At 36.8% G+C, this 17,452-nt stretch overlaps 1 protein-coding gene across 3 annotated transcripts in view; it reads left to right on the top strand.

The window, feature by feature from the left end:
- Positions 1–17,452, top strand: part of ADAMTS3 (ADAM metallopeptidase with thrombospondin type 1 motif 3) — a 286,648-nt gene that overhangs the window by 198,415 nt on the left and 70,781 nt on the right. The gene's annotated exons all lie outside the window — the stretch shown is intronic.

Below are 17,452 nucleotides of genomic sequence, written 5' to 3'. Positions count from 1 at the left end.
CAAAGCAAATTGGATAAAGGTGCACTAACTCATATATCATATGCTTCTTATATGATTACAGCAGTTATTATTAACAAACACTATGTAGTATATACCTAGCTTTCAGCCTTGTTGTTATATAAAGTTATGTGCTATGATGAGTTTTATTACCTGTGACCAGTCTTTGCTTTACCAAGAACTTATTCTGACTTTTATCAAACAAGAGGAAAAATATAGCACATGAATTTACCCTTGAACAATTTTTTTTTCTTTTTTGAATTTTTGGCTTGACAGATGTTAGTGGAAAGTTATCTGGGACTGCTATATATATTGATTAGAGTCAGAGGAGATGATCCTCGAACAGGGAAGGCTTTGATCAATTCCTTTAAGGATTTTTTGAGATATTCTTTTATTCAGGTAGACAATATTCTAGGCTGATGATGTAAGAAAAATGGCAAAAATGAGTAGACTGTGTAATGGCCAATAATTAGGTTAACTCTTCTGGAGAAAAAAATAAAACTAGGATACAAAAAGAGATGTGTACTTTAGGTAGTGAAATGTTTGGCCAATGATAAAAGGTTTAGATTTAATGAGGAAAGGAAATTTGCACTACCAAATGCTCTTGGAGTAACATTTAAAGAAGATAATTTAAGTGACTGAACATAGGATGGATGTGGACAGAAAACAGCAAAAGAGAAGACAGTCCAATATATAGAATGTGGAATATGACATTGGATGCGAAAGTGCAGATAGAAATGGCAAATCTAAGAATATTGTGTAGCAAGTATTACCAGAATTTGGCGATGGCTTGATGGGGCAGGCAAAGTAAAAATGACTTCAGGGTTTTGATTGCCTGGAAAGGAAGTACAAGAAGATTGTTGAAGGATGTACCATGTTGAGATAAGTTAATGATTTGAGAATAATAATAATGAGAAGCCATTGGACCAGCAATGTAGAAATGTCCTATAACTCAGGATATGTAGCTCAAGGGTTTAAAATGTATTAAAACTCTATGACTGAATGATTTATCCAAGGAAACATGTATAAAAAGAAAAGAGCCTTGCTTGGGTGATTCTCAGCCAATTGGAGACAAGGACAGGATCCAGCAAAGGACCACCTAAAGAGACATATGGAAAACTAAGAGTAGAGAGGAATGAAATGTCGAGTTGGAAGACTGCATCAGTGAAGAGAATGTGGGACGATTCACTCAACTGGAGAAAGCAAAATGTGCTAGAAGTGGAGACAGTGGTTACAGACAAAGGAAAAGAAATCCTGATTTGACTCAGGTCAGCTTCTGTAAAGAAGCAGCTGTAGTGACTGTAGGCTGGAGTGGAAAGGGGTAAGGACGGCTAATCTACAGGTTGGGGAGTGAACTTTATTATTGCATTGCAAACCACACAAAGGGAAAATGTACTTCCAGGAATGTTTTGTGTAAACAAATGCCTGGACTAGGTCAAGGCGTTTATAAAATATTACTTAGGAACACCTGTCACATAATAGGTGCTCACTAGATGTTTGTTAAATGAATGAGTCCTCTCTCATCCCTGTCTTGAACACATCCTCGGGCTTTTGGTGCATTTTCTGAATACTAAAAATGTAATAATAGTGATACTAGTGAAACAGTTATAGTAAGTCCCCTACGTACAAACGAGTTCCATTCCAAGAGTGCATTCGTAAGTCCAATTTGTTCATAAGTCCAACAGAGTTAGCCTAGGTACCCAGCTAACACAATCGACTATATAGTACTGTACCTAATAGGTTTATAATACTTTTCACACAAATAATACGTTAAAAAAAACAAAAAATAAAACATTTTTAAACTTACAGTACAGTACCTTGAAAAGTACAGTAGTACAGTACAACAGCTGGCATACAGGGGCACGTTCACCTCTTTGAAAGTTCACAACTTGAAGGTTCGTATGTAGGGAACTTACTGTATATGGAAATGTAAGCTAGAGGCCATATTGGAAGCAGTTTCTGAGGGATACGGGAGAGAAAAATAGAGGTATTTGTCAAACTCCACAAAAGTATAGAATCACAGAATCAGAATTCTAGAGGTAGGAGGGATCTTGCAGGTCACTGAATAGCTCAACCCTCTTATTACATGGCTGTGGATTTGAGGCCCAGTTTTGCTAAATAACTTACTATATATGTGTCAAGATTCAGTTCCAGGAAATTGAAACCACACCAGCTATTTTAAGCATGAAAGGATTTAGTATAAAGAACTAATTGCACATTTAAATTGTTGGAAGGATTGGAGGAGTGGCCCTTAGTCTTGGGCTCCAGTACTAGTTCCCAGAGCGATGCAGCTGATGGGCCCACCCGGGCAGCTGCTATTGCTGTGAGGGGGAAGAGGGGCACGCTGCCGCTGCTGGACCTGTTGACTCCAAGAACTTGCCACCGAAGATGCTCTCTGAGGATAACAAACTGGCGCTACTGCTACCGCACTTTCCTCTCAGCATCCACGCAGCCGGCTACCCGACCTAGGATGTTAATATAAAACCCCCGGTCCCCACAGCGCATCTCCAACCACATTTGCCACTTCTGAGTTCAGATCTCACCTGAGTGCTTCTAATTGGCTGAACCCCATGCTCACCTGGGAGCCTAGCTGCAAGCACATTGGGACTCACAGTTTCAGCTTCTGCAGCAGTACAGGACACAAGGAAGTTGGGATGGATGTCGACTGACAAATCACCGGATTCACACACCTGCATCCACAACTAGGAAAGCACATCACTGCAACGAGAACATGGGAGGCCTGTTCTTGCAGTCTCACTGTTATCATTGAACCTAAGTGCACACATAACAAGAGAATTATGTAGATTCCGCTCTCCTTCTAGAAATCACACTCTATACTGAGAGACCTCTAAGTAGGGCAACCACTTAATTTGTTCAAACTGGGCCACATTTGAAAGTGGAGAGAAAACATTACTAGTATTTATGCCAGGATAACAGGCATGATACAGAGATCATTCAGGCCCCCAGAAAACTGGCTCCAAGGCTGTCTGTAAAATATGTAAGATTCTTCATGATCTTGCTTCAGTCTCCCTTAGTGACCACATCTGTCAGCACACATCTTCACTTTACTTTTTTGCTCCATCCTCTTTAAAGTCTGTTCTCCCAGGATATCAGTACTGTTCAGGTCTTCTGCACACACTATGTCCTTGCCTAGAACAGCCCTCTCTATTTCTCCAAGTGTCTAACTTCTGAGTGTCTTTCAAAATCCAGTGCAGCTTTCACCTCCTCTGTTGAAATGCTCCCAGACACTTCCAGGTAGGAAGCCGGTTCTTATTCAGTTACATACTTACCTTGTATGAAAATATCTGTTTATATTTCTTTCCTATTAAGCTGTAACCACCTCAGCGATAGGAACTGGGCTTTATTCCTAGAAACCAGATCGAATTCTATGCTGAAAAAGTGCTCAAGAAATGTTTGGAAATAGATGGATGGAAGGAATTAAGGAAGAGATGGAAAGAAATAAAGCAACAAGGGAATGAAGGGAGCAAGGAACTGAAAGAAAGGGGGGGAAGGTAGAGAAGAGGAGCCTGAGGAAAGGAGGTAATGAGCCTTTTCTAGTAACTAACATTTTCATTTGTGAGAATTCTCCTCATATTACCAATTAGATCTTTAAAAGTACTGAATAAGTCGAGATGAAATGCATACACACTCACTTAGGAATAGAATTGCTGCCTGTAGTCTGGATTTCCCATCTGATATTTGAAGAAATTCAGCATTTATTGACTTTGATGTCAGTGTTTAATGGTTTCAATCCATCTATGTTAATCTATCAAATACATCATTCCTCACTTTGAGTTGAACATATAAATGTTTAGATTTCTTGCACTCAAATTGCAAAAAGATCTTTAAAATCTGGAAAGATGAATTTAGATAACAATCAGACCTAGTACACCAATGAATCGTCCTTGTTTCCCTTTTTTTTTCACTTATCACAAGATGATTCCTTTTTTGAGTGAGTGGTTTCATCCTGCTTGTTGTGGCCCTTGTTGTTGATTTTAAGGGATGGCCCACAATGAACCTGATTTACAGAATTTATTTCTTTCCTTCACTTCTGTAACATGACTTCCTAAAGTTCACCCCCAATTTTCTATCATCTAAATGTGGTTTTTTTTTAAAACCTAGTTTGTAAATCTCTAAAAAACGCAGTGCAAAACATTTTCTTTTTTCATTCTTTTTTTTAATATACATTTATTTATTTATTTATTACTTATTTTTTGGCTGCATTGGGTCTTTGTTGCTGCGTGTGGCTTTCTCTAGTTGCGGATCTTCGTTGCGGTGTGCAGGCTTCTCATTGCAGTGGCTTCTCTTGTTGTGGAGCACAGGCTCTAGGCACATGGGCTCAGTAGTTGTGGCTCACGGGCTCTAGAGTGCAGGCTCAGTAGTAGTGGCGCACGGGCTTAGTTGCTCCGTGGCATGTGGTATCTTCCTGGACCAGGGCTCATACCCAGGCCCCCTGCATTGACAGGCGAATTCTTAACCACTGTGCCACCAGGGAAGCCTGCAAAACATTTTCAATGACTATGTCAAACATCATGTTCTTTGGACTGTAAGGCGATACCTATGTTTGCTAAGGTTTAAATTTTTGAACTTGCTCCATGTGTGTGTTAAGCAGATTTGGAGGGGTGCTACCCTTGGAAGACAGTTTCTTTCTGTAAACTTATTTACACTGAGTGCCTCTTGGCTCAGCCAGCTTGTAATGAACAAAGAAACTCATATCGTTTTGTTGTTTGTTTTTTTTTTTAACATCTTTATTGGAGTATAATTGCTTTACAATGGTGTGTTAGTTTCTGCTTTACAACAATGTGAATCAGTTATACATATACATATGTCCCCATATCTCTTCCCTCTTGCATCTCCCTTCCTCCCACCCTCCCTATCCCACCCCTCTAGGTGGTCACAAAGCACAGAGGTGATCTCCCTGTGCTATGCGGCAGCTTCCCACTAGACTCATATCGTTTTATGAGAAAGGTGAATAGAATTTCTTTTTGAGATTTACTGAATACTGCTCAGCTTTCTCTCCCTTCATATGATACTGTGTGCTGCAAGGACATATTCCAGGAAATTTATTATCTCATAAAATTATGATTTTTGTATTAAAAGAGTGTTATCTCAGGGTGTTTACACTGAACATTTCACTACTACCCCACTTCCGTAAGTCCAATTAAATGTGTATAGAAAGTGAACTAAGGAAAGCTCAATGGCTATAGAAAATTCTAAGTCATGTTACAGAGTAACATGCCTATAAATCCAAGTTTCTAAACCCCACCATATGTTCTTAGCAAAACCAAATTAAGTGAACTTCTACTCTTGGCCAAGGTGGAATAACAGAGACTGGATTTACCCTCCTGCTTTAAACAACCAGAAATGAACAAAATATATGAAACAATAGTTTGCAAGACACTGGCTATCTGGCAGTGAAGGACAGTGATCCCCAAGAGATGAGAAACAAATGCAGTGAGACTCAACATTACCCCAGTTTACTGCCTGGAGGATTTCTAGTCTGAATCTCAGGGAAGGAGAACCCCAGCTGAGCCTGACAGACAGAGTTGAGAAGCCAGAGCTGAGAGTCTGGGAGATGAAGGTGGACAGAGTTCACAGACTGAGTCTGGAGGAAGAGAGAGCTACACAGAGGTAAAACTCTGAAGATCTGAAGAGGGTCCCCTTTAGTATGTAGTCGAGTCATGATCAGCACATACAGGTAAAGAAACTGCAAAGCTTGGGAAAAAAAACACACAAGAGGATTAGGGGAACAGTGCCCACACTTCCATAGGGCTGGGCTTAGTACTTTTGTTCCCATGAGGCAGACTGGAGCATCTCATGGTTCACCCAGCACTGGATGGAGCATGCAGAGGGGTCTTGCCTCAGTAGTGGTGAGTAGCTCTAGATGGGCACTGCTCTGATCCTGCTTAATACATCTTAAAAACAAGACCTGAAAGGACCAAACTGTTTTTAAGTAATTTAGCAACATCCAAGAACAAAGCTCATGAAATGTATAGGAATACAAAGATATTCAGCAGCCAAGAAGGTAAAGTTCACTATGTCAGACATCTGATCAAAATTACCAAGTATGCAAAGATACAGGAAATTGCAACCCAGAAGGATGAGAAAAATCAGTCAGTCAAAATGGACAGAAATGTTAGAATTCAAAGCATTAAATAGCTATTCAAACTATATTCCATAAGTTAAAAAAATAGAAGATAGAAAAATACCCCAAATTTTTTCTTCCACATGATCAATACTATCTGGAAGGATGTATTATGGTCATATATTTTTTTAAATGTAAATATAACAGAGTTTCTTTTCTCTAGCAAATTTTATTCCTTACACTAAGAATAGTTTTATTTTTAGCAAATAAGTGACTTTAGTGCAAATTCACTCTAGGAATGGCTCAACAATCTTATTCGAATGCCAAAAATGGTATGTTATTAAATTTAACTTGGGTAATGTCTTTTGTAGGTTAGGAGTTGTACTATTCCATTCATAGTATTTGGTAACAAATATGGTTTTATTGTAAATTTGTCTAAAATATACAGTAATTATTATGGCTCAAATATACTGACTACATAAGGTATAATTATGAAGAGTGACCCTCCATCTAAACATAGGCCAAAACTATTTGATCAGTATTATTCAAATGACCATAGCACTTTAGATAAAAACATATTGAAAGACTATTTCTTCAATATTTAATGTTCTGATAATACATATTTTTAACTTTATATTCTTATAACTAAATTTTAAAAGAAAATTTATTGGAGGTAGTAGCATAGTAAAATTTTGCTGCATCACAACAAAAAGGCATAAAGTGAATTTTTAATCATTTAGTATAAAATTCTGGTCTGTGTTATGGATGTGTAAATAGCTAAATAATCTAAATGTCACCTTTACTCAACCTTCTATAGGTTGTCTATAAAATCTGGAAACATAGATAATATTTTATCTTTCAGAGCAGAGACTGAAGATGTCCTTGACAATGTTCTGTATATTTGTTTGTGCCTCCAGACTTTATGGACACTCGGTTCCTCTTTAAAGGTGAATGAGAAGATTTTTTTATTATTGTGATAAATTACTAGACTTCTACACTGTCATGAAATATTTTATATCATTATGTAGGATCTCTTATACTGTAGTACCTTTTTCCATGTACAAATATATTTAAATTGTGAATTATACCCTTGATCAAGGATTTAGCAACAGATTAACTATACATATGATCAATCATATATGATCAAAAAAATCATAACAATAAACAACTTTAATAATCTAAAATAGTGAAATTATGGCCCAATTATTAATTATGGAAATTTAGCCAGGAAGAAGATCCTCTAGCACTGCCTATTTATTTTATAGATAAGGAAACTGATGTGCACATAAGTTTGACATCTTTCTCAAAATCATACAGATGGATCACAGCAAAGCTGGGCCTAGACCTCTGTTTTATTTGTTTTGTTGCCTTATAACAAACACCGAGAACTTAGTGGCTTAAAACAACCCTCATTTATTAGCTCGAAGTTCTTATAGATCAGAAACCAAGGTCACTGGACTGGGTTCTAAGCTTAGGGTATCACAAGGCCAAAATCAATGTTCTAGACAGTTTGAACTCTGCTCTGGAGGCTCTGGGAAAGAAGGAATCCACTTCCAGGCTCATTCAGGTTGTTGGCAGAGTTTAGGTCCTTGTTGTTGTAGGACTGAGGTCCCCATCTCCCTGCTGACTAGGGTTCAATGTCAGCAACTGAAGACCTCTCTCTGGTCCTTGCACAGGCTGCGTCTGTCTTCAAAACCAGCAACAGCAAGTCATGTCATTCTCATGGTTCACATTCCAGAACTTCTCTCCTCCCCCTTTCTCTCAGCAAAAGCTCTCTGCTTTGAATGGCTCAGGAGGTCAGATCAGGGCCAACTGAATAATACCTTTGTCTCACAGTCAACTGCACGTTAAACGTAATCATATCTCATCAAATTCACAAGTTCTGGGGATCTTTGTGGGACCATTTTAGAAAGTCTGCCTACCACACTCTGAATCTATTCTGACTTTCTTTGTGTTATACTCTACAACCTCTTTCTGAAAGATCTACAATATACCTATAAATTAAAGATTTACATATATGTATAAAAAGTTTACATGTATCTCACACAAATATAACTTTGATATTCATGTGGCTCATTCCATTACTTTACAAGATCTCTGTCCATTTTCTGCCTTCTTTTGAACATCTTAACTAAAAATTGTGCACACTTCACCTTGTCACTCTTATTCCCCTCATCCTGTTGTATTCTTCTTACACTACTTCATCATTCTTATCACTGGAACGTAAGTTCTATACGGGCAAGCTCCACATGTGATTTGTCCACCGCTGTACTCCCAAGTGCTTAGAACAGTGCCAGGTCAAGTAGCCCTGTTCTTTAATTATTTATCAGAAATAATAAATACTTAATGTTAATATTCATAGTTTGGCTCTAAGGACTTGTTTAAATTTTTATTAAATCATTCCATATACCCTTGGAGAAAAATTTAGTATGCTAAAGTAGAGTTTCTGGGGAAATTTGGGTAAAGAAATCCCTTTACCCTTAATAAAGTAGCATATAGGAGGCAACTGATAGAAGTAACTTGAGCTTTGAAACTGGCAGCTATGAAATGGAGTTCCATCTGTACTTTATGCAGTTGAGTTTACTTAGAAAACTTTAACTTCTAGCAGTGTCAGATTAGTAGGATGTAATCTAGTAAATTAGGTATAGGGACCACTTCCTCTACTCTGATTTAGTAGAGCTGAACTACAAAAGCCATAAATAAGAAAGAATATAATTTAGTCAAGAGGAGGAGAAAAGTTCATTAGAATGCTATTAAATGTAGAGAGAAGTAAAATTTGAAAATTAAAAACTGTCCTGTCTTCCAGAATTAAACTATGATTTTACCTGAATAAGAGCAATGGAAGAAACAAACTAAAAAGTAGATCACTAGTAGAAAAGCCCTTAAATTTAAAATGATATAAAGAGACTAAAATAATTAATTTGGGAGATATTTAATATAAACAGAATATATCGTCCTTTTCAAGGGACTGTACAGCCCAAGAATAGTTTATTAAAGAGTGGGAAGGAAAATCAATTATGGTAGCAGGAAGGACGTAGATGGGTTTATTCATCAGGGTTCTTTTATTTTCAGTTGTTAGGAAATAACATCAAACTGTCTTTGGCAAGAATTTTTTTTGAAAGCCGTAAGAGAAGAAAATCAGCTGGTAATATTGTTTATTGACTCACAAAACAGAAAAAAAATCAAGGTTTAAAGAATGGTTGAATTCAGAGGCTTGAAGTCATCACTGGAACAGAACTATTCTTTCCATTAATAATCTTCACTTTCCTCTTCTTGCATTAATCTTAGACCAACAACTGTCCCGAGCTTTCCCCAAGCACCTTAACTGTTATATTCTGCCAGTTTCAAGCTCAATAGAGAGAACTTCTCTTCCCTCATAGTTCCAAATAAAACGGTCCTAGGTCAGAGTTTCATTGGCATGAGTTAGGCCATCTGCCCATCCAATGACTAGAGTCAAGGAAATGGAATACAGTACCAATTGACTTAGAAAACTTTAACTTCTAGCAGTGTCAGATTAGTAGAATGTAATCTAGTAAATTAGGTATGGGGGTCAATGCCCACTGCTAGAGCTGAGTGTCCAGGGTTGGAGTGGGGAAGTGAAGGCAGGAGGGTGTAGATCGTTGTACCTACATGAACTGCCTGGAGAAAGACAGAAGCTCGACACCTAGATTTGCCAGGTTTAGCAACTAAAAATGCAGGATTCTCATTTAAATTTGAAGTTCAGATAAACATGGAAGAAGTTTTTAGTATTAGGTAGGTCCCATGATAATATTTGGGACATACTTATACTAAAAAAATTGTTGTTTATCTGACATTTGTATTGAACAGAGAATACTGTACTTTGACAACCCTGCTCACATGCAGACATTTCATTGATTTATTCAAGAAACGGTTGGAATGGGGCTGAACAAGCAGCAGTGATGAGTCCACTACTATAGGAATGAAGGACTGAATGTCAACAGCCATTACCGGGCCAAAAGAATGCAGAAGTTATCTGTAGTCAAGCAGATTACAATAAGAGAAATGAAACATAAAATGCATGAATGCAAACTAAGATAGAGTAAAAGAGACCAATGGAAGACTGTTACTAGGGAATGTGGGAAGAGGAGGACTTATAAAGGAGGATTCAGCAATGTGAGTTGCCTGTGCAGCTTCCATTTCCCCCTCCTCTTTTATTTCAAGGCCTTCTTCCTTCATCTTTTTAAATAGGATCTCTGTACTATTCATGAACCCACACTTTTCCTAAACATGTACTTCAGAGGAGACTGGCTCCAGTTACAGAAGTTGATTTCTGATTGGAATAAGGCATGTGTGAGTTCAGTTCTTATCTTTGAATGATTTTTACATGGCCTTGTGATTCAGTTCAGGCCACTGAAACACATAGTTAAATGTACCAGAGGGCTTCTAGGAAAGATTTTTGCCTATTTTTAAGAAAGACATGCAAAAAAGATAAGTGGTACCTAGCTCTGATGCTGGAATTGGTGCAGCCATTCTGAAATAATCAAAGAAGTGAATTGGAAGACAAAGCAGGATATGAAAAGATGGAAAGAAATGTGTACCTGACCTATTGATGAACTGATTAGCCCAGGAATCACCCTACCTCTGGACCTCTTGTAGTGCAAATTAATATATTTCCTTATTGTTTAAGACACTTTAAATAAAGTTTTCTTTATTTGCAGCTAAAAACGTTCTAACTGACATATAGGAGATTGTTATAAAAGTCAGGATTTACTATATATTGGACAATGAAGTGACCTTTCTATTTTGTTCGTTTGCTAATGATCACAAACTCAAAGCATGAAAACATTGTTTTTACTTAAGAAGTAAGAAATTTTCCATTTAAAAATGCCATATGCTACCCCTTAAAGTAGTCAGTGAAAAACAAAAGCAAACGTGTACTTTAGAATTAGAACTATTGGGAAAAAGAAATCACGGAAACTAATATTCATTCAATGATAATGTCTTTTTTTAAAAAGAGCAACAGTTACTTAATGAAACTTCAAAATTGGCATCATAAATTGGCCTGAATATAGTTCTTTGAACTATCACTATAGAATTTCCTGTTTGGTGAAGGATTCAGCTGCTTTTCAAAGAAACATTTTATTAATCTTGGTAGAATGGTGCCCCCATATGTGTGGAGATGCTGTTACTGTATCTTTTTGGAATCACAACAATATAAATTTATTTAAACTATCAATGGAAAAATCACTGTCCAATGATACAAACAGGTCAAAACAATTACTTAAGTTAACTCCTCTCTGTTTCTGACCTTAACAGATGACATGTGTTGGATTTTACGCCTATTTTTAGCTCTGATCTTAGGATCTCCACCTACCATTGGAAAATCCAGCTGTGGCATTCCAGTCACTTCATTTTCATGGCAGGAGTCTGTTCATGAAGAATGCCAAATTTCTACATATAGATTCATTCTGTGTTTATTGTTACTGCAAAACATTTTTTTCCTCATTTTCTGAAGTAGATGCACTACAGAGAAAGCTGCTGTGGGACATTTTGGTAAAGTGAATCTTACTTTATCATTCTCTTATTAACATGAAATTAATTTGCATTCCCAAAGGGAGTAGGAGAGCAGGAGGAATCTATACAATAAAATTAAATATTGTCAATGTCATATCTATTAAGACTAGATTCAGTGACATATAAAAGAAAACCCAAACATGGCCTAAACATGATGGAAGTGTGATCCTCCATAGTACTTTGTGTAACAAAGTCAGTTCCAGGGCTGGGATGCCAGCTCCATAGTCACCTTGGGGTCAGATCCCTTCTTTATAGCTATTCTACCAAACTAAGCACATGCCTTGAATCCAGGCTTACCTCAAAGAACTCTTGATATCATGTCCAAGGTCCAGGCGCCTGGAAGGAATACTAAGTGAAGGACTAGAGATGTGTGGTCCTTAGTCACAAGGGAGTCTGCAAATGACTTTTAACTGGGTTTATTTCTACCTCACATAGAATTGACAATCTATTCCTTAGGCATAAAAGAATGGATGTAGGGTAGATGCTTCTATCACATTCCCTATCACAGTATGCTTAAGATTGTATTCCAACCCCAGATGTATTTGTGTTAGTTTTCGTATTTGATCAGAACTTGTACCTTTCCAGTTTTAAGTTTGTCTCCTGTCATTTTTTTAACCATAGGGATTTTTTCTGGGGTGAGAAGTGATTTCACCAGTCTACACTTAGATTTCCTGTAAACGTAATTAAGCATGTAAACATGCCATATTCCATCCTGAAAATGTCTTAGGCCCAAGTGTTATAATTAGCAAAATGAATTATATTCTACTTTATCTGTTTGTTAAGTTCAAAATTCTGGTTTAACACTATATCCTATTTTTAACTCTAAAAATAACTATATTTACTGGAACTTGATTGGTCACCTGTTTGCCCCCAAACATTTCATATTTTCTGTAAAAACAGGCTTTATAGTAAAATCATTCTTTTTCTGAAAGTGCCTTTACAGCCAGTGGGAAGCTGCGGGGTACAAAAAAGGGTACAATCAAAATGTTTCCAAAATATTAATTAATTCTCATCAGTAACTTCTAAGGTAAGTTTCAAAAACATACATTTCCCAAATAGTTTGAAAAACAGAAAACTCACTCTAACTGCTAAGGGGATTGCCTTTGATATTTCTGTGAAGCTTGAAAAGTACCCTAAGCATCAGTTTTTTGGAATGAAGCATGGGGAATAGTAGCACACTATACTTATTGCAAGGCCTTATTTATTGATCGATATATTTTAAGATGCTCAGTTTTCCTGCTAATTCTGTTATCACATCAATCAATCTCTGCTGTCCAACGCAGCCACAGCCTTTCAAATCACCTTGAATGCACTTACTTAGCAGGATGCCAACAGTGTGTCACAGAGATCCATAGTTTGCAACACCCAACACAAAATGTCACTCTGCTTTCACTTCTTGAACTTGCTTATTGACATCTCTGTGATTCCTCAGTCCTTAAAGCATAAAACAGATCTGATAGGGAGTGTTTGGACATGATTAACATAATATTCAACTTTAAATGTTCTTATTCCTATACTTATGGGGGCACAGAGAGAATGGTAGAAGTAGACACAGAATTAGAATTACACACATTTTGTCAAAGTGTGTGCCTGCTTTTAGACTCTGAAGCTTTATAAAGGTGTGAACTATTACTAAAAGGCATGTTCTAATACCCTGATTAGGTCCGTTTAAAGTAGAACTTGTGGAAGTGATTTAAGCCAATATAATTGTTTGTGAGTACATGATACAAATTCAGCTTCATTCTGAATATAAATCTGGTACCACTGTGTGGTTCCCAGAGTTAACAACTAAAGAGTTCTTAATCTTCTCAGGATCTACCATTTATTGAGTGGGTACTCAATAAATATGCACTGAGTGAAGATCAGTGCCATCTATAAGCTCTTTCCAATTTGATGTTAGATTTTTAATCTACTAAGCAAGTTTATCTCATTGGATTTAATCCTAATTTTAACTGAAAGTAAACATCCTAGATTCTTCTCTGCTTTATCTACTTTTTGCTCTGCATGAGATATTGTTACCCTCATTCTTTCTAAAATTATCAGCAATTCAGATTTTCCTTTATTAATTCCAGATTTTTTTTCTCACCTCTATTTTAAAAGAACTATAACCATTTGATATGTGACATATAAAATAAAATGTAGGAAGCTTTAAAAGGTGTAGAAAACTTTTCTTAATGGGAAATCAGCATCATCATCATAATCATCATCATAGTAGTAGTAATAGCAGTAAGTACAATTTGTTGAGCACTTATATCTAAGCACTGTATACAGTGTTTTTACTAATATTAATTATATAATCACAACAACTCTGCAAAGTAGGTGTTATTATCCCATTTTACAGATGAGAAAACTGAGGCTCAGAGAGGTTAGGCATCTTAAGTAAAATCACACTTCTAGGATGCGACACTGCCAGGAGTTGAAGCCAGGTATATGTGATTACAAAGCTTGTGATCATTATATCGTAAAGTATGTATACTGGGAAAAATTCATTATGAATGAAGATATTTCATAGCCTCAGAACTATTTGTAATTAATAGGGATGTATATAAATAAAAAGTACCAGAAGTTATTCCACCACTGTCTTTTTTTGAAATGTTTGACATTGCCCACTTTAGGAACCACAGAAAAGAACACTGTGTGGCACAGGAGGAAATAGGGACAGAAGTATTCTTTCTTTTTTAAACATCTTTATTGGAGTATAATTGCTTTACAATGGTGTGTTAATTTCTGCTTTACAACAAAGTGAATCAGTTATACATATACATATATCCCCATATCTCCTCCCTCTTGCATCTCCCTCCCACCCTCCCTACCCCACCCCTCTAGGTGGTCACAAAGCACAGAGGTGATCTCCCTGTGCTATGTGGCTGCTTCCTGCTAGCTAGCTATTTTACATTTGGTAGTGTATATATGTCCATGCCACTCTCTACCTTCATCCCACCTTACCCTTCCCACTCTCCATGTCCTCAAGTCCATTCTCTACGTCTGCATCTTTATTCCTGTCCTGCCCCTAGGTTCTTCAGAAACATTTTTTTTTATATTCTATATATATGTGTTAGCACACGGTATTTGTTTTTTCTTTCTGATTTACTTCACTCTGTATGACAGACTCTAGGTCCATCCTCCTCACAACAAATAACTCAATTTCATTTCTTTTTATGGCTGAGTAATATTCCATTGTATATATGTGCCACATCTTCTTTATCCATTCATCTGTCAGTGGACGCTTAGGTTGCTTCCATGTCCTGGCTATTGTAAATAGAGCTGCAATGAACATTGTGGTACATGACTCTTTTTGAATTATGGCATTCTCAGGGTATATGCCCAGCAGTCAGATTGCTGGGTCATATGGTAGTTCTATTTTTAGTTTTTTAAGGAATCTCCATAGTGTTCTCCATGGTGGCTGTATCAATTTACATTCCCACCAACAATGCAGGAGGGTTCCCTTTCTCCACACCCTCTCCAGCAGTTATTGTTTGTAGCTTTTTTGATGATGGCCATTCTGACTGGTGTGAGGTGATAACTAACTCATTGCAGTTTTGATTTGCATTTCTCTAATGATTAGTGATGTTGAGCATCTTTTCATGTGTTTGTTGGCAATCTGTATATCTTCTTTGGAGAGATATACCATGTTCTTGGATTGGAAGAATCAACATTGTTAAAATGATTATACTACCCAAAGCAATCAGTGTAATCCCTATCAAATTACTAATGGCATTTTTCACAGAACTAGAACAAAAAAATTTTCACAATTTGTATGGAAACACAAAAGACCCCAAATAGCCAAAGCGATCTTGAGAACGAAAAACAGAACTGGAGGACTCAGGCTCCCTGACTTCAGACTATACTACAAAGCTACAGTAATCAAGACAGTATGGTACTGGCACAAAAAAAGAAATATAGATCAATGGAACAGGATAGAAAGCCCAGAGATAAACCCACGCACATATGGTCACCTTATCTTTGATAAAGGAGGCAAGAATATACAGTGGAGAAAAGACAGCCTTTTCAATAAGTGGTGCTGGGAAAACTGGACAGCTACATGTAAAAGAAAGAAATTAGCACACTCCCTAACACTATACACAAAGATAAACTCAAAATAGATTAAAGACCTAAACGTAAGAAGTATTCTTGATTGAATGAAAGCAATGGTTGAAAGAAAAAGACGTCCTTCTTCCTTCTCAGGTTCCTCATGCAATGAAAAAATAGATTCTCTTACCAAAAAACCACCTATTTAAGGAGGGATGCAAAGGCCAAACGAAAGGTTTTTAGAGCAAGATGAACTGTCCTTCTGAAATAAGTATTCAGCCTTCTTCATTCATGCATCAGACTTAATGACATGATGACATTGCTAGTATATTTCCATTGGATACTGCCACTGACAGTTCTGCCAAAAAGAGCCATTTTTAGAACTGGGAGCTCATGTATGAATTTCATATTTGTACACTAGCTATCACAACCTTTCACATTCTCAAGTGTGTGAAGAGACTGAGGTTGAATAGTAAAGCTGTTTGCAGGTGTAATCTCTTGCCCTCAGTATGGGTTTACAGCTCTTAAAAACAACTTTTGAGGAAAGCTTTCTGTTTGATGTGGATGGTGGTGAGAGTTATTTACTTATTGTAGAGCCAATGTGATTCCCTGATGAGCAGAAAAATCCCAGTTAATGATCTAACATTTGGGCTTGGGTCAAAGTAAATTACAGTATAGCTTTCAAACCTGAGTAGTCATATTCAGAAGTTGTGCCCATACTTGTAGGGGGGGGAGGGTGCTGGTGTTTCTCTATATTTTTTAAAAGTGGAAAGGGTATGAGTGAGATCTGTACTTCTACTACTTCTAGTCCCATGTGGCTAGGGCTTAGTCATCAATCTTCTTGACCAAGAGACACTGCTTTTTCCCCCTCAACTTTACTAACACCACAAAGATGGAGAGGGAAATGCCTATCCATTAATGTCAGACATTGCTTCAAATGGCTTACAGGCCTCAGTACAACACTAAATAAGCCTCCATATAAAGCATGAGTCAGAATTGGTTCTGTAAAACTTGTTTTTAGATATGTGATTGTTTTAGTCATCAAGGCAGTATGTAAAATAAAATCCTTTCCAGGTTTTATATATTTGAAATGGGAGTGAGTGTTCTTTCAGTTCTATACCTGCAGTTTTGATTAATATCTTTTATTTTAGTATTCAAATAACATATTTTATTTTTTAATTCACCAAAGCATTTTCTTCACCAAAACTATGGTAATTTGAATCTAGGTAATTAGATAATCTAGATAACTAGAACCTGAGAATGCTTCTCACTCTCTTTCTCTCCAGGTAGATAGATAGACAGGTAGGTAGGTAGGTAGATAGATAGATAGATAGATAGATAGATAGATAGATAGATAGATAGCAGGTAGATAGATAGATAGATACATAGATGATCTAGAGATATGCATGTACATGTATATCTCTCTCTGTGTATCTACGTATATGTATATCTGCTTGGAAAGTAAAAAAAATTAAATTCCTTCCACAGCATAAAATAGTTTATACGTTTATATTCTTCTGTTATAGGTAATTTTCTGACTGATTTTTTACTTTGGTATCTCACTGATTCGGATATACAGCTATCGAAATGGCCTGCTATCCAGATGATGGCCAGTACAAATGTGGAAGACCTATACTGTCTGCCTAGCGGCATTCACTAGGAAACCACACTTATAAGAAATAAAGTAATATATGGTCACTGATAATTATACCACTAAATGCTGTTTGTTGTGTTGCCATGCTATAATTTGATTTTTAAGTTAAGGCTACTTGAAAAAGAAGCAGTTTGGATTTAGATTTATGTGAT

Source organism: Kogia breviceps, chromosome 6 (assembly GCF_026419965.1).
Source record: "Kogia breviceps isolate mKogBre1 chromosome 6, mKogBre1 haplotype 1, whole genome shotgun sequence".
In the NCBI taxonomy this organism is placed as follows: domain Eukaryota; kingdom Metazoa; phylum Chordata; class Mammalia; order Artiodactyla; family Physeteridae; genus Kogia; species Kogia breviceps.
Note: the sequence above shows the minus strand (reverse complement) of the source record. Positions and strands in the feature narration are given on the sequence as shown.